The sequence below is a fragment of the Haemaphysalis longicornis genome, unplaced genomic scaffold (assembly GCF_048455015.1).
Source record: "Haemaphysalis longicornis isolate Haplotype H1 unplaced genomic scaffold, Haemaphysalis longicornis Haplotype H1 scaffold_13, whole genome shotgun sequence".
Classification (NCBI taxonomy): domain Eukaryota; kingdom Metazoa; phylum Arthropoda; class Arachnida; order Ixodida; family Ixodidae; genus Haemaphysalis; species Haemaphysalis longicornis.
In genome coordinates this window covers 28,262,182-28,285,470 of record NW_027526233.1, presented here as the reverse complement: position 1 = coordinate 28,285,470, position 23,289 = coordinate 28,262,182, and positions in this window count along the sequence as shown.

Below are 23,289 nucleotides of genomic sequence, written 5' to 3'. Positions count from 1 at the left end.
TCGGAGCCGTGGTCAAGCTCCGGCCGATGGGCTCCGTGCCTGTCTACCAGGCAGGGAGCTCCGGGACCTCTTTGACTACCAGGGTAAGGTCAAACGAGAAAGTACCCCCGTCTCCCTGCATTTCAATGTATCATATGGCATTTTCTAAACCCCCCCAGACGTGATCGGCCCCCGAAAAGGGGCCGCACCGAAGTTTCTTCACCTCCTTTGAAATCGATCTCTCCCCCAAAGCCTGATAATTTCTCGCGGTTTGTGATCATGGAATCTGTTGACAAGACAAAGCCCATCACTTCCCAATCTGTGTTTCTAATCTCCAAGTTTCTTGAAAGCCTTATCGGAAAGTCGTATAAGGCTAAGAAACTCACAACGGGAGAAGTTTTGATAGAAGTAGAAAGCAAGCAACAATCCTCTAACCTCCTCAAGCAAACGCGCATGGTAGATGTTGACATCAAGATCACGCCCCATCGCAGCCTCAATAGCTGCCAGGGCGTGATCTCTGATCGGGATCTAATGAATGAGACTGAAGCAGACCTGCTCGAGGGCCTCCGAGAGCACGGCGTAACAGCAGTAAGGCGAATCACCATACGCCGAAATGATGAAATAATTCCAACCAAGCACATAATCTTGACACTTGACCGATCTAACCTTCCTGAGTCGGTCAACGCAGGCTTCTTGAGATGTCCAATCCGACCCTACGTGCCGAACCCGCGCCGCTGTTTCAAGTGCCAGCGGTTTGGGCACGGCACAACGTCTTGTCATGGTAAATTGACGTGCGCAAAATGTGCAGCACATGATCATCAAACTGACAATTGTAAATCCGAGAACTTCACCTGTGCCAACTGCCACGAACCACACGCTGCCTATTCTAGGAGCTGTGGAAAGTTCAAAGAAGAAAAACAGATCATTGCCTTGAAAGTCAACGAAAACATCACCTTCCCTGAAGCACGGAAGAGGTTCGCCTCCTTCCCTCTGGGCAGGTACGCCGACCCAGCTCGCCGGGGGGCGGAGCGGCGTCTTGTTTCGGCGGGGACCCAGTACCGAGAGTCGGACTTGGTCCCGTCCCCGCCCCCCCCTGGGTTGCCTCTGGTAGCCCAACCCGCCACCACGCCGCTTGCTCAGGCAGCAGCGGTTGTGGTGGCAACCTCTTCTGTCGGGGCCGGTGCCGCTCCCGTCTGTGCCTCCCCATCGTCCAGTGCGTTGGAGTGTGCCATGGACACCACGAGCCCCGCACCGGCTCCCACCGCCACCGCACCGCCCGTGCCACTTCTTTTGCCTCCGACACCACCGGCGGTGGCGGGTCAAACGAAGGGCCCCCGAAGGGGGGCCAAGTCCGGGGGGCCCGGTTCCACGGGCACACCCAGGACATCGGACGACGAGATGGACGTCGTGCCGTTCTTGCCTGCAACGCAGCGCAAGGAGCGGCCTCCGACGTCCAAGCCTACAGATAGGCCGCCCAAAAAGCCTAATCCAAGAGTCACAGCCCCGAAAGACGACACATAAACATACACACTCCAGTAGCTCTCACACTAAATAATGGGAAGAGAAAATATTGTTCAATGGAACTGCAGAGGTCTTCTGAATAATCTTGACGACGTGTATGAGATTCTGCATACCAATCAGCCAAGTGTAATGTGTGTTCAGGAAACACATTTGAATTCTAAACAATCAAATTTCTTGAATAGTTACCTGGTATACAGGAAAGACAGGGATGGCTGCACACACTCTTCTGGCGGTGTGGCCATAATCGTCCGGAAACCCTTAGCATGCCACCCTGTCACCTTGAACACTATCCTTGAGGCTGTAGCAATACGCTTAATAATATTTAATAGGTTGATAACGGTATGCTCCATATACATTCCTCCTGATGTTACACTTTTGAGTTCTGACTTCGAGGCGCTGGTTGACCAGCTGCCCGAACCATACATTCTAACAGGCGACCTTAATGCTCACAATTCTCTTTGGGGCTCTTCTCGTACGTATGCCCGAGATCGCCTGATAGAGAGGTTTCTTACATCCTCATGAGCATGCCTTTTCAACAATAAACAGCCTACATACCATAACATAGGTCACAACACATACTCATGTCTTGACTTGGCTATTGGCTCCGCAGTTCTCTTTCCTCTTCTCGAGTGGGGTGTGGGCACGGACCCATATGGCAGTGACCATTTCCGCACTTCATTAACGTATATAGGTAAAGGCCCGAGCAGTCCATCTTCCCATAATAGGTTCAATGAAGCACGAGCTAACTGGAACACATTTACAGAGACATCCAAACTACACCACACATCCATAGGACACCTAGACGTTGAAGAAGCTACCCAACTCCTCACGGCGCACATCCTCGACGCCGCCGAAAAGTCCATTCCCCACGCCTCTGTTGCCCCGCGCAACCAGCGGAGGCCGTGGTGGAATGAGGACTGTAGGCGGGCGCGAGAGGCCCAGAACAGGGCGTGGGGTATGTTTCGCCGGTACCCCACGTCTAGTAACCTCCTCTTGTTCAAACAGGCCAAGGCGTTAGGAAAACGTGTGCGCCGTGAGGCAAAACGAGAGAGTTGGCGTACATTCATAACATCAATTACCTCCTACACAGACACACGGAAAGTATGGACACGAATACGCAAACTCAAGGGACATCAAACACACAGCCTGCCTCTGGTCAGTAGAACAGGGGACACACTCGAAGACCAGGCTGACACACTCGCACAACACTTCCAACACGTTTCTAGTTCAGCACACTACACAAACACCTTCATGAAACACAAACTCGTGGCCGAAAAGAAACCTTTACATGACAAGGACAGGTCAGCCACCTCTTATAACTCCGAGTTCACGCTTCATGAGCTGAGGGGTGCTCTGAGCACGTGTAAACCCTCAGCTCCAGGCCCAGAGAACATTACATATACAATGATACAGAAATTACACACAGACACTCTTGTAACACTTCTTCACCTTTTCAACAAGATATGGCTTTCGGGGCACATTCCAAAGTCTTGGAGGGATGTCATAGTTGTAGCATTCTTGAAAGAAGGGAAGGACCCTTCTTCTCCCGCTAGCTATCGACCCATTGCCCTGACCAGCTGCCTGTGTAAGCTTCTCGAGAAGATGATAAACCGGAGGCTCGTGTACTTTTTGGAGTATAACGGCCTTCTCGAGAGCTGCCAGGCAGGCTTCAGGGCGGGGCGATCCGCGAATGATCAACTTGTGGCACTAGAGTCATATATTAAGGATGCCTTCATTCATAAACAGTTCTGTTTAACTGTGTTTTTTGACCTATAAAAGGCCTATGACACCGCTTGGCGTTATGGGATCCTTACTGACCTGAAGTCATTCGGTGTTTCTGGTAATATGTTTAACACCCTTGCTAGCTATTTGTCTGAGAGAACCTTTCGCGTCAGAGTTGGCTCTGCACTGTCAAAGGTACACGTGCAAGAAAATGGCGTGCCGCAAGGCGGAGTTCTAAGCTGCACTCTCTTCATAGTAAAAATGAACTCCCTTGGGAAGGCACTGCCGCTTACAATTTCTTACTCCATGTATGTAGATGACGTACAGATATCTTTTAAATCATGTAATATGTCCATCTGCGAACGTCAAGTCCAGCTCGGCGTCAAGAAGCTTGCCGGCTGGGCAGACAAGAATGGGTTTAAATTGAATCCTGCAAAAAGCTCCTGCGTTGTGTTCTCCAGGAAGCGCGGGGTCCATCCGGACCCAGACATTACTCTTAATGGCATGTCGCTTCCTGTGAACAATGAGCACAAGTTCTTAGGTGTGGTGTTTGATCACAAACTCACATTCATTCCCCACATCAAGGAACTTAAAAATAAATGTCTCAAAACAATGAATATACTTAAGGTTCTCTCCCACCAATCCTATGGTTCCGACAAAGAACTCTTGCTTCGCTTGTATACTGCTTTGGTTGGGTCTCGTTTGGACTATGGCAGTGTGGTGTATGGGTCGGCGACTAAGACAGCCTTGCGAATTCTTGACCCAGTTCTACACCTGGGCCTTCGTCTTTCGTCGGGTGCTTTTCGCACTAGCCCTGCTGAGAGTCTTTATGTTGAGTGTAATAAGTGGAGCCTTGAGAACCAACGAACATACATGGACTTGCTTTATGCTTTTAAAATTTCATCGCTGAATAATCATCCTTTTTATCCTGTCTTTAACGACACATCCACATCTCTGCTCTTTGTAAATCGCCCATCCGTTCCTCTGCCCTTTTCACTTAGAGTGAAAGAGCGAGCCTCGGATCTCAGTGCTTTGTTTTTGGATGTGTACAGGTCATCCCTTTTAAACAGTTTACCGCCTTGGCAAGTACGTCCTGTGTCGTGCGACCTTTCTTTTATGAAACTTGACAAAAATCGGGTACCGCAGGCTGCAATACTGCAGCACTTTCTGTCTCTGCAGTTTAAATACCCACTTGCAGAATGTTACAGTGACGCGTCTAAAACCTCCGCTATGGTCTCCTGCGCTGCTCATGGTCCGAATTTCTGTGCAGCCAGAACCATGAGCGTCCACACGACAATTTTTTCAGCAGAGGCGTATGGGATTTTGCTGATTGTACGGCACATACTTGAAAATCAAATTCCAAAGTCTATCATCTACACAGATTCCTTGAGTGTTGTTCGCGCACAGTCATCGCATACACCCCCCAAAAACCACATAGTTAATCGTTTATTTAACACTATCATGTCTGTGTATGCAAAGAAGCATCAGCTGCTCCTCTGCTGGGTTCCAGGACACGCTGGGATCGCTGGGAATGAGTTGGCAGACGAGAGGGCTGCTGCTGCTGCACTCAGGAACACTGTAGACATAACAACCGTACCCTACACAGACCTCAAGCCACACATAAGACAACACCTGCGGAGAACATGGCAAACACACTGGGACGAACAGACAGACAACAAACTACACGTAATAAAGCCACACTTGGGACAGTACACAGCTGACTCACGCAACAGACACATGGAAGTCGCCTTGGGTAGGCTGCGGATAGGGCACACCCATGCGACGCACTCGTATCTGCTGACGGGATCTTCTAGACCCCAGTGCAGCAGGTGCGGAGATGCCCTATCCGTGGTGCACATACTAATCACATGCAAGGCACTTCACACAACACGACGCAAACACTTCCCACAGCTATACAGACTACACGTCCCACCACACCCAGCGTTTTTCCTCTCTGATGATCCCATGTTTTCTATCAAGTGCGTTTTTAAATATTTAGAAGAAGTTCAATTTTTAGACCTCATTTCATACCACGCGTGATCACTCCCTGGCCCTATACACCAGCCATGCTCATTGTCGTTTTGTGATTTTACTTTTTTTTTTGCTTAAGGTTTAAGGTTTCACCCCTCATATATGACTATTGTTTTGGCGCTCTTTGCCCTAGTTGGCCTTGCGCCATAAACATCCAACCATCATCATCATATTTCTGGATAAAACATTGATTTTTAAAATTGACAAAAGTGGCAGACAGATACAATGGCAGCAATTCTAAAAAGTTACCTACAGTTATCCCCGCCTGGTCTTCGGAGGCTACTTGCCCAGACACTTCAATTGCATCTCCGACCGCACCCAGGAGCTCCCTTTGAGGAATTGAATAAAAGAGGTCCTCTACATCGATAAAAAAAGCAGACAAGTGGTTCAACACAGTTTTATTCTGCTGAAAAATTGTCAAAATATTTTCTGAGTTACGGACCAAATACGCGTCGTTCCGTTTAAGACTACTGAGATGTTTCTGCAAAAGCCTAGTAATCGTCCTTGCCACGAACATTTTTCAGTTACACTCGCCCTAAAGGGAATGACTTTCTTGCAGGCATTAGCCGAAAGAAGGTAGACAGGCTATATTTTTTTTGCAGCTGAAACATTCTTCCGAACGCCATCAACATTATGCCGCTCACACAACGCTGAGGCTTTCTTCTTCACTATTGACGCTGCCGAATCGAATTTTAAATACCTTCTTAATGACCATGCGCACACTTCTTCTATGGCCCTTAGTACATGAATCTATAGAAGTAGGCAAGCTGGCGCTAGCGACCCATTACGAGGTTAACTTTCGTAAGCCTAAATCACCGAGTTGCATTGGATAATGAGTTCCATGCCCATCTCACATCACCGATGATGCAGGTTCCAATGCGAGCCAACACAAGATTTTATTACCTTTTCAAATGAATTAGAGTCGACTCACATTGCACGGAAAACAACGAAAAGCCCAAAACACTTTGAATTAGGTGCATTTACACTTAACCAACAGTAATTCAAGACAATCTTTGTTATTCCACATCACACGCGCCCTCTTTATTTTCAAACAAGCTGTGTGTTCGAGGTAGTTGGTAATCCAATGCACGAATTTCAAGCGCGAAATGCACACACGGGACGAACAGGACACAGACAAGCGCTAGGATCCAACTGAAAGTAGTTACCAAACGACATGTATCAATCCAACAGTGCCAACAAAAACAGAAAAAAACTGAGTATGTGCGCAATGTAGTAAACCCGAGTATGTGTGCGGTGTACAGCCGCGCACACGTTCCTCATTACTTATGTCATGCGTGCTCCCAGGAAGGCTAGCTCTGTCGCTGTCAAAGATATGAAGGTAATGCTAACACAATCCTCACCGCCACGGTGCATCGCAGCCGCCTCCACAAACTGCCGTGTTTGCTGGTCACGGCCATGAAACACAACCGTACATTCTTTAAACAGGGGCGAACACTTTGCAGTTCTGGTAATGACAAGCTATGTTCCCATCTGTGCCTTTTTATCCTCGTTTGGCATGTCCAAGGAAGTGTTGATTAGGGCACCGTCCTGTTTGCCCAATGGAATCCCTATGACACGACAATGGGAGCTGATACATGACTCCCGCCGTTAAGTTGTGTATAAGCTGATTAACCCCGCACTTTTTGTTTTCTTCTGGAACCTGGCACGCATTAGTGCATAGCCCCGACAGTTTTGTGGTACAGACATCACAACTGAGACGCCAACCTTCCCACCAATCATTTATAATTGTGTGGAAGCCGTGCAAGCAGGGGACAACCACAATTTTGCTAGTTTGGTGGGCCGCATGGCTATCTTGGTCGCCTTGCCCGTCTTTGCTTTCAGCAGAATGCGTCAGCTACCATTACAGTCACGTTTGCGGGGAAACCAGCCGACCTAAGGCGACGCACTCGCATATGAGACCTTGTGTCCTTAAGGTGCACACTACTTTTACTCAAAGCACTGTTGAGGCTGCTGCTGGCAATGGCTTGTTTCAGCAGTTTTGTATGAGCAGACCCGAACGGCAGTAGCGGCTTGCGGGTGCGTGGTCGTACATCCAACAGACGTGTTTTCCTCAGAACTGAAGTCTAAGGTCCCAACCTTTGAGACTGGATTGCTTAGACACCCCTTGCGTTACCTTTAGGGGCTTACGACAATCTTCCAAAATCACCAACATTCGTGCCACATCCACGGAAGGGGCCCTTTCGCCACTGCCAACAAATACCAAAAATTTTTCAACATATCGCAAGGCTTCTGCAATAGTCTGTTTTAGTCTGTCAGCAATTAACCTGTGAAGGCGTTGAAGGACCAGGTTCCTGAAAGCATCCGCAAAGGCAGGAGCCTATATAAACTCCTTACTTTTGGATGTACACCCCACCATAACACTAGATGCACGATGATTTTAATAGGAGCCCAAGTAAATTCAAGAAATCCTTAATAGAAATGCCACATTGATCCTGAAACGGTACTAGACCAAACGCAAAAAGGGCATCTTCAACACATGTTTGCATTACGTCATGCAGCACGAAATAGTACCAGTGTTTAACGTCGACAGAAAGCTATTAAACGCCACTGCCGAATTACATCTCAGAAATTCGACCGCCTCTTCCGAATGCCTTATACTAAAATAGTACTAACCTACACTGAACAGATCCTCCACAATCAGTACTTTGATAGCACTACGAGAGTCTTGTGTATGCTGCCATTGTCGTATCATACGGCTTACAATGGGCAAACAGGACAGCGCCTTAATCAACGCCTCCGTGAACATTCCGATCTTGCGGAACAAGGCACAGACAGGAACATAGCTAGTCATTGCCAGAATAGCAAGTGTACGCCTCAGTTTAACGAATCTACGGTTGTGTTTCGCCACCTTGACAGGCAAACACTGGATATTGTGGAGGCAGCTGCGATGCATCATGCGGGCGAAGATTGGGCCAGCATGATGTCCGCATCTTTGACAGCGACACAGCTGGTTTTTCTGGGTGTGCGCACGACATAAGGGACGAAGAACGCGTGCACGCCTGTACAATGCGCACATACTCTGATTTAGTACGCTGCAAACATACTCAGCTTTATTTTGGTGTTTTTCTTAGCACTGGTGCAGTTATAGGTCATTTTAAAACCTAAATTTCAGTATGAACTTAGCGCTTTTCTCTGTCCCATTGGTCCCCTGTATGAAGTTTTGCGCTTCAAGTTAGTAGTATATTTTTTTATGGTGTCTACTTTTGGCTCCAAGAGGCGCGGAATACACGGGTTGGGATGAACGTTAAGACTTCGCTCTATTCTGAGACCAAAGCGTCTGCCAAACAAAGCACTACCCCGATGTTGTGTGCAATAAAAGAAGTTGTGCACCTTAACGATAGATATGTAACGGCTTACACGAGCCTCAATTTTCTAATTCTTCCTCTTTATCAATATTGTCTGAGCCTGCGCTGTGATGGCGCCAACATCAGTAAAGATGGCGGCACTGATCGTATCTTTAATCTCTGGAATTTTATTGAAAAACGCCCGTCACGTCGGCGTTTTTACTAGGAATTTACTAATAAAAGTGGCATTACGGGTTTCAGCTTCAACGTATATAGAACCACTTTACATACTTTTCAATGTAAAGTTAGAGTTATGAGCACATTGCGCAAATTGCTAGATGAGTAATAATAAACCACTTTTCATTACTTAAAGAACTCTTTAGCTTTTTTAAGAGCAGAGCACTTTCGTGGCCCGCCTTGCCGTTGTATCTCATCCGCTGTCACGGTGTCTAGCAACCGCAGTGACGCGGCGTCAAAGACCCATGCCGAGGCTTCGAAAAGTTATCCGCTTGTTAACAGCTAACAGGATACATGATCAAGAGGTTTATAAATTCATAACTATGAACTCCTCGTTCGCCTGCACTTGTCGTACATGTTCTAACTATTTAGCGCGACGACAACTGCAGGGGCTTTTTAGGCAAAATATATGTCATTAACCAGCAGTCCACATGTTCATTCAGTTAGGAATGGTCGTTAAGTTGGGTTCTATGATAGTAAGCGAAAAAGGTTGCCGCAGAAGACAAGAAACGAGACGTTCAATGCTGGGCAGTGAGGTTACGGCCCATGCGTGATGAAAGCAGGTACAATATGAAGAGAACTTCCACTCGTGTTGTTACATGCAGAAATCCCACGAGCGCTGCAGAGGCGGAAATTAGAATGGCATTGAAGGAAACCTCTGTTCGATCAATTAAGAGATGAGTAAGACCGGTAGGGGAAGAGCGTGAAGGGTGGTAGAAATATTCGGCCCCACAGCACCTCGGACAGCTTTCAGGTTGAGTGAAACGTCTTTATATTTAATGTAATCTTTCTTGTAAAGGTTGACAATACTTCGCGTGTATTGATTCATCTGTTCTTTGCCTATTGATCAGACTACCATACTTGGGGCGCTGTGCTTCATCCATGATTCGCAACGTGATTTTCGTGTCAAAGACTTTAAACTATCGTGTTTCTTTTGGACAATTTTAAGCCCAGATATCTCGATCTGGCGAACAACAACGTTCGAAGGTCCACATGTTGGTACAACACACACTCCGTCGAATTTGACTAATATGCAGACTGCCCGCACTAATATTTCCCCTTTCGTGCTTGACAGCTTGCATAGGCCGGGGTGTATAAAGCGTTATTGAACGTACTGGGAAACATGCGCACGGCATCCACACACAGATGGGCTTCAGTGTGGTCTTCGCATTACCAATAGTAAATCTGAAAATCTCGATTTATAGGTATTCATGGTGACCACTTCGGGAGCACGTTATCGAAGGTCCTGTTACGACGGGAGATTTCACACCCGTCTGGATAGAGTGTTTGTCTTGTACTTAAATACGGGCCTTCACCATATCCTGCGATTTTTATCAAGATAGCTTTGTCTACATATTTGCGGTAATTCACTTCCCGGGAGAAAGTACGTGCACACCCTGCATTTCTTCTTAAATGTAATGTCTACTACAACGTTTTTAATTGATCCTCTGTACTGGTGTTTTTCTCTTGCATCTCTTAGCTCAGGGCTGGTCTTCAAATGTAGGAATTAGCGTGGTAAATGGAATAAAGCAGTATTCGTTAAAACCTGGATTGCGTATGCCGCACTTCACTTTTGCTCTCCTGTTATCAAAAACTGTTTATTTTCAACGATATCACCTCGTCACACGACGAGAAATTTACACTTGATAAATCCCGTGAGTGTGTGGAGCAGTGAAACATCAATTTTCGGTCGGCTCCATGTAATATGCAGTCCCACCTGCTCGATGATCGTCATTTTAACCGAAATGTACCCTGTTAGCTCTTTATCAGAAAGGTCGTACAGACAGTTGCAACCGCATTGTGTCAAAATATTTATAGCGCCAAAAATGAAACGATGGCGACGATGGACGAGTCCATACGACCATATTGTTTCATACAAGAGGACACTGGCGCTAGTGTGATCGGGAACATGGCAGCGGTGCTTACCCTTCAATGGGAATGATGGGTAGTTCTGGAACCGGATAGCATAGGATCGAAACGAGCCTCTGGCTACGCAAACTATGTTTTTGGACAAAAAACTGTTATTGCCCGGTTCTCCGTTTACAAATTACATGGCAAACAAGAAAGTTAGTTACGAAAAATTGGTTTTGTACGAAATAAAACGGCGCGTTTAAAGAAAAAGCAGACGCGGAGTCGAGGAGGTTTGTGGAGCAGGTGTGCCATTTGCCGCCAACTACAGCAGGACGCGGACTTCTTTAAAAACCACTTGTACAAGCTTGGGCGATGGTGGTTTGTAGGAGGAAAAGAAACGTTTTGTGCTCAAAACAAAAAAGAAACCTATTACCTTAGGAGAAATTATTCCTGCCTGAATTAGTGACATTCATCAAGCTGCGTTCCTATCAGCCGCCGGTGCTGCTGTTCTACGCCGTAGGAGCCGGCGTTCGCAAGTAAGATGTGGCTTTTCCAAGCGATTCGCAACCGTCGTCAGCTTCGACAATAAATTGCTCTGCCGAATGAGCAGTGCCGGAACTCCTAATGCGCCGACAACGTCGCCCCACAGAGTGCCGTCATTTGTGTTTTCGTGCTCGCTGTGCCGGCAATGAATTGATAACCCGCCCATTTCGAAACTCTGGTTATAAAAGATTCCACTCAGAGCGGCGTCAGTGCGCGCGGCATGCAATTCAAGGAGATACGTATTTTTGATAGCTTCTTCCAACACACCCCGTAGGCAAATGCGTTCATATAAATCCAAAAACGAAAACGAAACTGCCTGCAATTCATATTAACTTCCACAAGCCATCGAGCGCCAATCCGAATCCAGCAATACCCATTACGCCCATTGAGGAGTACGATCGCCGCGCCAGATTCCACTCTAGTTGTTATTGTATGAAACTTTATGTATACTATGGTCCCTAGAATATGAGCTAGTCTGCCGTCCGCGCGCCTTCTCCATGGGTAGGCGTGTCCGCGCCGCTGATGCACCCACAGCGCTGCGCAGAGGGCGCTGCCAGCAATCGGAGCGCCCGAGCGGCGGGAGCGAGAGCGGCCGCAGGCCGGCCTGTGCCGCGCGCTACTGCCGCGGAGAGCGGGCGCGCATGGGGGTTTTACGGCCAGGTAGAGGGGTAAAATCCAGCGGATCGGGGTACATCAGCTCACGATTGAAGCTGCGATAAAACTACTATAAGTCCTTTTAATTTCGACGGCCCGAATTTTTGGCGAATCGGGCTACAAAGCCCAGACGCTATTTTCGGACGCTTACCTTCGCGAGTGAGACCGAAGGATGAAACCACTGCAACGAGAGTAGCCGTGTCGCTACCACCGCTGGTACCATTATTTCGCGCATTGTTGAGACAGTGAGATCCGTTCCAGGAGAGCCCGGCGGCGCCACACGCAGTATTTGTGCTAATTGGGAAAACTACGTGGTTATCCGCGAACGTCATGTATTGAAGGTGGTCTGCATGAACTCGTCGTGGCTGACTCGAGAAAAAAGAAAAAGAAAGCTGTATTGAAATGCTTTACCAAAAAAACCGGTTCCTAAATACTTCTGGCCGAGCCCTCCTACTTCCCCTAGGGAGGGGGGGGGATGTTAAAGCAAGGCATATGGCCATTGAAATAAATAAGCCTTAAGAGCTGATCTTTTTAATTTCAAACAGCCGCAAGTAAAATGATTGGCCATAACACAGATGTTCTCCCTTGTTGCTTTCCCTGCGTGCGTCTCGCGATTAACTCCCAGTATGCGGGCGATCAAAAAAAGAAAAAAAGAAAGCCCTGTGTAATGAAGAATGCAAGCGCAGTTACTGTGTGGCAGCCTGACTCTAGTGAAAAAGTTTCGCGCACTCTTCAAGGTAGCGAATTTTCCAAATCGTGGAATTCACAAAAATTACAGGCGCGCAAAATAGAAGCTAGTACCCCAGTTTCTGTCTGTTGATTGAAAGTGACCAAAACATCATATGCGGGCGTACATTCCTATTACTTTTATTCGGCATTTACATTTACAGATATTCCCAACTGGGGGCAGCGTTCGACGTGCGATGGGGCCTAATGAATGAACGATGCGAATTGGTCAGATTCCGTTCAAGCTTCAAAGCGTATACAGTAATCTCTCGTTATAACGAAGTCAGCAGGACTGCGGAAAATTTTGTTATAAGCGGTATTTTGATATAAGCAACCGCTCGAGAAAAGCTTAAGCAATTGAGCTTTAATTGCACCACAACCTCAAGGAACCAAAACCCAATGTATTCAGAGAAGAACAACTTTATTCGGGTGCAAAAAGGGAAGTGAGTTTTGGCTGTTTCAAGTTTTTGTCGGGCACAAGCAACCCCATCTCCGATTTGACCAGCAACGCATGAGGCCGTGGTCGTCGCCCATAAAAGTGGCAGTGGCTCTGGCCAATTTATAGGGAGGCGTGCGGGCACCACGGAATGATACGCGAATTTCGCGCTGGAAACCACCGCAAATGCCGTGGCTAGAGTCTAGGGTTGTGCTTGTTGCGCTCAAAAAACGATTACTCGCTCACTCTGGGTACACAGCGCAATCATGAAAACTGACGGTTTTCGCACTAGAAGCTTAGCATGATCACTGAGCAAATGTTCTTCGAGGTGTGTAGCCGTGAAGTTTGCAAAACAAGGGCTTTTCAGCGTTCCGTCGTCAACGACACTGCTAATTCTACTGTTCGAGTGTCGGTGTTCGCACACCGTCGCGCCCACGCCATTGACCAATGTCTAGGAACAAAATTTAAGCACCGTACCACGCAGTTGGACCGTTTGTCTAAAGTCGGTTGACGCAAATCGAGCATGAACTGACTCCAGAAAATCGCCCGGGGAAAGACAGTTAGCGTTGACCGGCCATGTTGACTGCCTGAATTGCTGATGGGTCGCCGCCAATGGGCGACGGCTCCGCTCGACACTTCACTCTAAACGGGTGAAGCTCTTCGACCGCTGCGAGTAATGCGGCCTAAAAAGCATGCGTTTGGATTGGGAACAGAAGAAATTTCGAATAAAGCGATATTTCGAATAAAGCGATCTCGTTATAACGAGGGAATACTGTATTTGACTCCCAAGCAAAGAGGAGTGAGGATGGCTCCAAAGCGCCTCAAAAAAAAAATTACGAGGCGCCCACACACAACACAAATATTTTCACGCGCTGTATACCCACGAGGTCGCGGGTTCGATTCCGGGCCGTGGCGGCCGCTTTTCTGATGGAGGCGACAAGCAAAAACGCCCGTGCGTACGTGATTTCGGCGCATATTAAAGATCCCCAGGTGGTAAAAATTAATCCGGAGCCCTCCACTACGGCCCGCCTCATCACCTGCGTTGCGTCGGCGCGTTAAACCCTACAATCAATCAATTATATATCCACGGCAGTGTACGGCGGGGGTATACACAAAAACGCTCCTTTGTTAGGTAACCTAGTCGAAATACCGCGTGATGTGCCCCAGCTAGCAAAAGGTTCCGTGCCGACAGTGTTTCCGATGCCCCCCAGAATGTGTCGAAACCTTTTCCCTTGAAGAAGATATCGAGGACAGAGCGCAGTGACACGATTCTATGGTTTGGCGGCTCGATCGTTCTTAATTCGCAAAAAAACGTACTGGCATCAATTCATGCTTCGGTAACAAACTCTTCGTATTCATAGGAACCAATTATTTGGCTAATCTGTTTTGTAGAGGACGAAAATGCGCCCTTAAAACCGGCTGAAAGCGCCCATACCTACGAATGCAGCACAGCGAAGCGCCGTCCGCTGCACTGCTCCCCAGGCCGACACTGGCCGGCCGCGCTCCGACAGCGTGCAGCGCCGCCGCTGCATGCATCACGGAGGAGCCCCCTTCGCGGCCGGCGGACGGCAGACTGGCACATATTAAGTACGAATGTACTTTATAAGCGACCCCGAACCTTCCGCCGTCCGCAGTGCGCCTCCTCCTCTCCCCTAGCAACGGCGCGAGGAGCGGAGGGGAGCGTCTGTAGCAACGGCGCCGCGACGTCACACCCCACGTGACTGCGCGCGCTCCGCCCTCCCGCGCCGTGGCTGCGCGCGCCCCGCACCGGCTCCGCACCGCTCCTCGCGCCCTGACGTCACACACCACGTGACCGCGCGCTGGCGCCTTTGCCGTCTGCTCCGCCCTCCCCCTCGCGCCGTGACATCACGTGCTCTGCAGCTGGCGCGCCTCTCCCCCCGCTAGGTTTGCACTCATCCTCGGCGCGTGCCTCTCCCCCTAGCGTGACATCTCCCCCTCGCCGGTACTGCGCCTTCGCGCGCGTCTCTCCCGCCGTCCGCGCTCCCCCTCTCCCCTAGCAACGGCGCGGAGGAGGAGAGAGAGCGTGCGTAGCAACGGTCTCGGCGTAGCAACGGTCTCCTCGGCTTAGCTGCGGGCGGCGCGCCGCTGTGCCGGTTCGCTTCGCGTTCCGTCCGCGTGAGGGCGCTCGCTCGTCGGCTCCGCATTCCGACGCTCGAGGGCGCTTTCCCAAGCATTTCCCAAGTGAGAGGTACGTAACGTGCGAATGCCAAAGACTTTAACATAGCGCCCCTCCGGATCAAATCGGGTAACTTCGAGTAACTTCGGGCAAACTCGGGCATTCGTACTTTGCCATCTTCCCTCTTACTTGGGAAATGCTTGACTTTTTCTAGGGACCATATGTATACGACATCTGCTGCTACATGCATTTTTTTCAAGCGCTGAAATTTGGTTTTCACTATGGGATATCGCTGCGAATACTTTCAAGATGAACGGACGAGATAAATACAAAAGTGCCCTGAAGCAAACAGTTCACCCTTAGGAGCAGCTCGAAGATACAGCACTCAGAAAAAACCTCGGGGTAAAAGAGCACAGCGAAACCCAGTGAACACGACTAACACCTCTGAGCTTAGCGAAACAACCGCACGAAGGCTAAATGGCATTCTGCAATCACACAGAACAATGAGAGCATAACGGGGGAGTATTTTCGTCGTACATTCCGTTCATTAGAGTGTATTCTCAACCTCGCACCATCTTCAAGCTAGAGATTTTTTATACAGGCGGACATAGATATGCCCGACTTGGTTTAACTTAGTTACACTCATGTCAATTATCGAAGAACTCCATCAAATAAATTACGTTCACTCCCACCTGCAGTCCGGGCCAATTTTTTTCTCACTTGGCAAGCATAGTCGGCATAACATTTTTATTTTGTATAAAAACACAGGTTTGCTGAGTGCGACCCACCGGAGACGCAAATAATTTCGCATAACTTTCGACCCTTTAATAAAAAGTCGCGTTTTGAAAATTGTAGCTTCTCGGAAAATGACAAGTCAGAAAGAAATGCTCTTTCCCATAACAAAGTTTTAGCGGCGTCTTCTGCCGTCGTCGTCACTTGTAGTGACGGTACTAAAACACCAATACAGTAGGTTTTCGATGCCTCTCACTTCAACGTAACGCGTACAAAAAGAACAAACCGAGAAACTCGTTTTTATGCCTCGCGCTAGAATGCTTTGTGCTTCGAAGACACGAGACTTTTTGCAGGCTTCATACCTCTACCACCACCCCCCTCCCTCCTCCCCCCCCCCCGTTTTGACCTCTGTGAGCAAAACAGCCGATGTGCAAAGAAAACACTTGTACACTGCAAGCGTCGCTTCTTCTCAAGGGTCATGGCAACGGCCGTGGCCGAGGACTTTCTTTTGTTACGGGGAAAATTCGGAACGGAATTTTACTTCTGGAACGAAACAGCTACTAGAATGGAAAATATCTCGATGTGCAACCCGGGTTACGAGAGCGGTTTAGAGAACCTGCATAGACCGTATACGCATAGACTGTATTGTGTTCGCATCTTGCCTAACTAGATGATGGTCTCATTCTGCTTGTAGAGACGTTCGCGGATCCCCTATCTGTAATAGTAATATCACGGGCTGGCGCAATCATGAGTACCGGCGGCACGCTTCAGTATATTGCTTAATAATTTCCCTCCTCTGGCTAAGCAAACTTTTCGGACCACACCCACGCCCGCCAGACAGGGGGTGGCCCACCACCCTTTTTATTAAACGAGGCTGCATGATGTTCGCTTTCCCACTCCAGCTCCTTGTTTTCATTCCGATGGAGCGGCTCCACTCTGCACCGCTTCTTCGATCCTCATCTCCGCCACTGGCACCTATTTCACAAGTTTTACTCAACCCGCCGGCACCGATGCCTCATTTAACAATATCCGAAATCATCACATAACTTCGCAAGCACCGCTATCAGCTACGCCTTTGAATTATGAGCGGTAGCTTTCGTTCCGTTGGAAAAACAATAGGCGCAATTGAAGGAGTGGCAGCGTATACAGAATGGTGTAATGGGCACAAAAACTGCGAAAATGCTTTAGTGCATCGCGCGCATCCTTTGCCATCCGACCTCGTCGAGTAGCTGCGAATTCCTGCCTTATAAGGACCAAGGTACTTGGAAGGAGAATCAGATCGGCATGACGGCCTTGGAACGCCGAATGCTAGAAGTGACGATGAGGGATGCGAAAGCAGCCGCATATATTAGGGAAAAAAATCAGGTGCATGACATGGTAGTGCATGACATGTGCATGACATGCACATGGTCGGGTGCATGACATGGCGAAGGAAGTGGGCATGAACTAGTTACGTAACGCGAATGATGGAAAACGGGTTAACTATCCGTTTGACATAGTGGCTGACTATAAACCGCATAACACAGTACGGGCAGAACGATGGAGCTATAAGGCACTAAAATTTGGGGGAAAAATATGGGCTCAGCTATGACTGAATATGCGTGGTTAGATATTGTTGGGAAAAGCTTTCGACCTGCAGTGGGACAAAAAGGTTTATTACTTGATGGGGATGATGATGATGATGATGATGACGAACAACCAACTTTCCCGCTTGTACCGCCGACGCGATACGATATTTTCCGTGCAGCATGAAGGTGTTATGGAGCGTCATTTTGGGCAGTGGCTTTGACTTATAATGACGGGCACAGAACCGGTTGCCCGTTTATGCGTGGATTCGGGGGGGGGGGGGGGGAGAGCGGCGGGGTAGCTGGAAATTAAGGGGGTACGTGAAAGCGCGATTATGTTATGCCCTCACTGAGGTCTTGTCCATTGCGCTGGTGCAATATTTAAACGTGGACTTCCCATGGCTCTGTGATGTCTATCATGGTCGAGCATTTCAGTTGGTGCATCACACAACCGGCAAGATGACTACGACGCGAGAGAGGATGAACGGTCTTGTACGCAACAATAAAGCTTAAGTCCTAAATTTTATTCAGCTAAGTATACCTAATGGCAAATTATAAACAAACTTGTACTCCTGAATGCACTTGTGGGACTCCAGAAAGCTTGGTCGGTCATGATCCTTCGCAGAAGGAATGGACACCGATTTGTGTTTTTCTTTTTCCTTTGACGAATCCTGTTTTTTCATTGAACTCACAACTCTTTTCATGCACGCAACGCCCAAACACCGATCATAGCCTCTTGTATAACGCCTTGTGCCTGCTAAGTGCCAGAAATTCCGCCGCTCTCTGGTGGCGCCCTAATCCCAGGTTCTCCTGTGTTAGCGAGAGCATATTCAACATTTGTCTTCACACCTGGCAACAATGAGTGGTTTAATAAAAAAAAGATGTCAAGGCCCGATGCAAACAAAAAATATTTGTGTTGGATAAAGGAGACTCTGGCTTTAGCATTGACGGGCAGCTCCTTATTAAACAAAAAAGGTATAAAAATACATGAGGCCTTTCAATAAGCAGACAAAATAAAACTTGACTGCGGTAATTACAAAAGAGATGGTCCTTCTTGGGATACCTTGTTAGTTTGTAAATAATTTTACATGAAAGCTTACTTCTGCGTTTCACCCGATTCAGCCTAAATGTTAAGGGTACGTTAGCTAGTGGGTTTGTAACCCACTGGGGATTGATCGCTTATTCGGTATCTGATTGATGAGGGAAGAGTGAGGGTAGCGGGGAGAAGTAAAGAGAGAAACGAGCTTAGGGAATGCTGAATACTTATCCTAAGCCCTCAACAGGGGCCCTCAAACACTGGGTATCGTCTTGGACGGAAGCTTGAAGTCGTCATTTTGAGCAGCCCGGGATTGCCAATTACCGCGTCGTCAAAATATCAACTACATGCGCGATGGGACAATTTCGTGGAGCAGCGGCGGTGGAGAAATAAAGGGGGAGGAGAGTGGGCGCGTACCCTTTTGGGTCCGTTATTAGATATTAGCGGCAGAACGAGACTGAACGGACTCGTCAGTAAAAACGGGGGAGCTCAACGATTTGGACTTCTTTAAACATTATTTAATTCGTATGACTCAATTACCACTAAACACCGAATCAGGCATTATTATTTTTCACTTATCGCTCCTAAAGAGTGGCAGAAAAGTTAACTGTCTCTTATCGCAATAACCACCATAAGGTAATGTATACATTTTGTTGGGAAACTGCCGTACGAACCCAAAAGGGCGAGCGTGCAGGCGGAAACAGTACACTGAACGCACTTTAGTACTTCTGCGACGCCACGCATAAAGCTTCGGTCTTTAATACTACCTCATCAAGTTCAAACTCGCTGTTTTGCGGACTTTCATAGCTGGAAGACGCCTCCGCGTAGCAGATGAAGCCGAGGTGCATTTCAGTTCACCTCCGCCTGAAACAGCAGTTCACATCGGCATGGCCATCACAAAACCTGGGAACTTGGCGCCCCAGCAGCGAACGGGCTGGTGCAATGGGCTTCGGGGCGATAGCGCAGGCACAGTAGGTTATGTGGGAGGCTATGCACCGAGTCACCACTGCTCCGTCATACACTATTACGTAGGCACAACGAACGTACGATTACTAGTTACTAGCAACGTACGGCTAATGTACAATATCTCTTTAGAATCAAATCTCTCTAAGTGTCAATGACACAAAAATTTGTTCTCATCACAGTTTCTCAATGTCACAAAAACAAGGAATTTTTTTAACAGCTGTGCGCGCCACAATGTTGTATTTCAAACCACGATTTTCCTTGTTTTGCATAGTTCGTAGTCTTTTTAATCTCTAGTCATGCTGTTATACTAGGTCTATTTCATCCTGCGGGTAACCTTTGATCGTAAAACGAAGAGTTTTAGCGGTAGTCCGCGATACTTAACAAAGAACTAAACCATAATGCCTATTGGTTGGTTGCACTCACGTTAAGCTTCCTTTAAATGTTTATCGGTGTGCAAGCGTAGGCTGCGGCCCAAAATCTACATCATTACTATGGAACCCAAGAGCAGGGTATATTCACTGTCATTTCTATTACAATATTCGAAGCGATATCCTCTCTTCACTCAGTTTACTCCTTCACTCGTAGCAGTGTCCAATCCCAAGTGTCGTTTTATAAACCCACCGCAGCTGACGGATTCGTGAAAGGCGGTCTGTAAATTTTAAGAATCAACTTTACGTTCCATATTTAAACGCGCATATTGAAAAATTGTTCAGGAAAGCAATAACGGGGGAGGAAGCGCGCACAGCCATCAAAAGCCAGCATGCACAGCAGCCGCAAGCTCCTCGTTCCGCTGTTCCCGTTTGCTGTTGTAGCACGTTGCATCCCCAAGGTTACACGACAAACACGTGATTAGCAAGGGGTGCCTTCTACGCCCGGACTCCTGCGCCCGAGCGACGGCGCATGCATGCCACCGGCGCTCGCGCGGTATTTAATTGTTTGCAGATTGCAAGGCAGTGACACATGTGTTGTACTGTTCTAAAAACCCCAACCCACACGCACACGCTTCTATGAGTTTTATATCGAGGCGCTAGAGTGACGTAAGTGCGAACGAAGGCATTAATACGCACCGGCAGCTGCAAGAACAAAGCAACAGCTAATGCGCTACCACAATCCTAAAACAATCCCAAATGCTATTTATAACAAGAACAACAAGAATTATACGGTTTTTTCTTTACAAAGAGAAATTGAGTTTACAACAATAATTGTCAATGAAAAACCATAAATTACACCTGCTGAGGCTCAAACCCAAGGCGTCGGTTCAAGAACCCAGAACTCTAGCTTCAGGCTAGAGAGCCCGAACAGCGGGATCGTTTTCGGCAGCTCACGTGGGGAGCTGTGCAGCGAAGCGTTTGCAAACACGCGTACAGGAGTTAAGGCACACCGATCTGAACACTTTTCAGCACGCATTATTTTTTCCTTGTATTTGTAGATCAGGATGAATGGACCGAAACTATGCCGAACGATATGATGTACCGCTGATTTGTGGCGGACACTTAGCGAGCAAGCTCGAAAGCGGAGATATTTCTTAATTTGCCGTTCACTTGTTCTTTGACTCAGGAACCGAAGCTTATCCGCCATCTCACAGCAGCCTACGGACTTCAAACTTGCCTGAAAAGAGCACCCTCCGACGAGGCATAATTTGGCGATTCCGTTACACCACAGTGCACATTCCTCGTGAGGCCCGACTAAAAACCTGCCGCGTGCAGTAGAATGAAACGTGTACTTAATAAGCCCATTAGCCCCAGGAAATTATAATAAATAATTTTTATTTATCTAAAATGTGGTGTTGGCCTACCATGGCATGTGCAGTATATTGCACACCGGGATTTAGTGCACGAAAAAAAAATCACATAATGTGCGTAATAAAAGAACAGTCACTTCTAAAGCTGGAAATTCTAGCTATAAAACTCCTTGAAGCAGTTTCTTGAGGAAGTTAAACAAAAAATGCGGAGCAGCACGTGCACCGAAACTTCGAGCGTTGTGAGCATCCGGGGTTACGGCAACTTGATGGTGACGTTGGTTCAGAAAGCCCAGGCATGTGTCTGGCGCCCGCTGTCCTGAAGGAGGCAGGAGGCAATGGTGCTATCGTGGTCGAAGAGGAAGCATCTGGGAGGGGTGATTGTTGTTGTTGTTGTTCCTTAACATTATTAACGCATACCCAATCAGGATATCGGCCAAACAACAGTCGTGAAACCGAGAGATAACTGCCTAGGTGGATGATTCGAGGGAAATTAGAAAAAATTGGAAGCTTTTTTCTTCCTGTGTTTGAGGAATCGAGTTTGGAAATTAGTATCAATATAAAATAAACAACAAAAAAGGAATGATATAAATAAACAAATAAAGGAGAAACAGAAGACGAAGAAGAAGAAGAAGAAGAAGAAGAAGAAGAAGAAGAAGAAGAAGAAGAAGGAGGAGAAGGAAGAGGACGAGCAGGAGGAGAAGGAGGAGGGAGAAGAATAATAAAAAATATTCAGTACAACAGTCGTGTCCTCTTCGTCTTCTGACAAGTCGAATTCCGATGTGTCCTGAGAAGCAATGGCTTCCAAACTTGCCTCGGCAGTTTTCAGCCGCAGCCCTCGCACAGTCCAGAAAATCCGAAATTGATAACGTTGAATTATCAACCAAAAAAAGCTCATTTGGTAGAGTTAAATATCAGTTTACGGCCCGGTCATCGTAACAGTACATACAGCGCACACACTCGAAAATACCTAATACAATACACCTCGATCCCAGTGTACCATAAATTGTACACAGAAGAATTTAGCTCGACAACAAACAAAACACAGGTTTCTGCGAAATAAAATTGAGTTCTAGATGATCCCTACACATTCAAGAATCCATTCAACATAAATTTAGAACCATTTCGTAAAGCGGTAAGAAAATAAGAGCATCTTACTTGGCCGGGCCGAATAGAACGACCCCACGGGGACAGAAGGCCATCGTCAAAATGGCGCGCAAAAAGAACCGCGCAGTCGACTTCTCCCACTCTGCGGTAGATGGCACCACATGTCTGTGCAATTCTTTGTACAGGTGGTCTTAGCTTCTACGGTTGTTTCGGGGGTCAACACCAACAAGAACATCGTCTCCTAGATTCCGAAATATTCCTACGTCTTAAAATATCCTTGGGGATTTCATAAATGGTAATTAACTCGTGATTACAGTCTGGGCAAATAAGACAGCCATTTGTTTTATAAGCGAACTAGGTTTCGCTTGTAGAATAACGATTAGGAAATTGCACGGAGACCATAGCCATGTTTTGTTTGCCTGTGGAAGCTCTTATTTTACGTGTTGGCTTTTCCAGTGCACTTTCATTTGTGTAAGTACGTGTTTCTGGCCTTGAGAGTACGTAAGGGTCACTAATTTAAGGCTGTGAAAATGATTTTATTTTATCGTTTCCGTACGTATCCACAAGTTGTGCAACACTTACACCGCTGCAAATATGGTAGGTCACCAACCTTATTATTGTTTTTTTATGTCTGCCTTTGTAATACTGTCCACATTGTTTGACAAAACTGCGAGGAACTATCTTTTTGCCCACACCAGGCAAATGCACCATTGCGGAAATGCTGACATCCAAGACACTAACGAATGCGTGTTATGCGGATGCGGAATAAAAGATTAGAAATTAGAATGATACCCCTAGTTGTTCAGTGTGCAGTAAATGTATAAAAATATCTAGGCCTAAACAATAATAACTTTTCTTTTTTGCACAAAGCTTTTCAGATATAATGCACTACAAGCAAGAGTTTTTTTCGGGTTAAATGCATATATAGTTCCTTATTTACTCTTAAAAGTTTTTTAACTTTGACTTGACATGTAAGCAATTATTATACACGTCTAGTGCAACT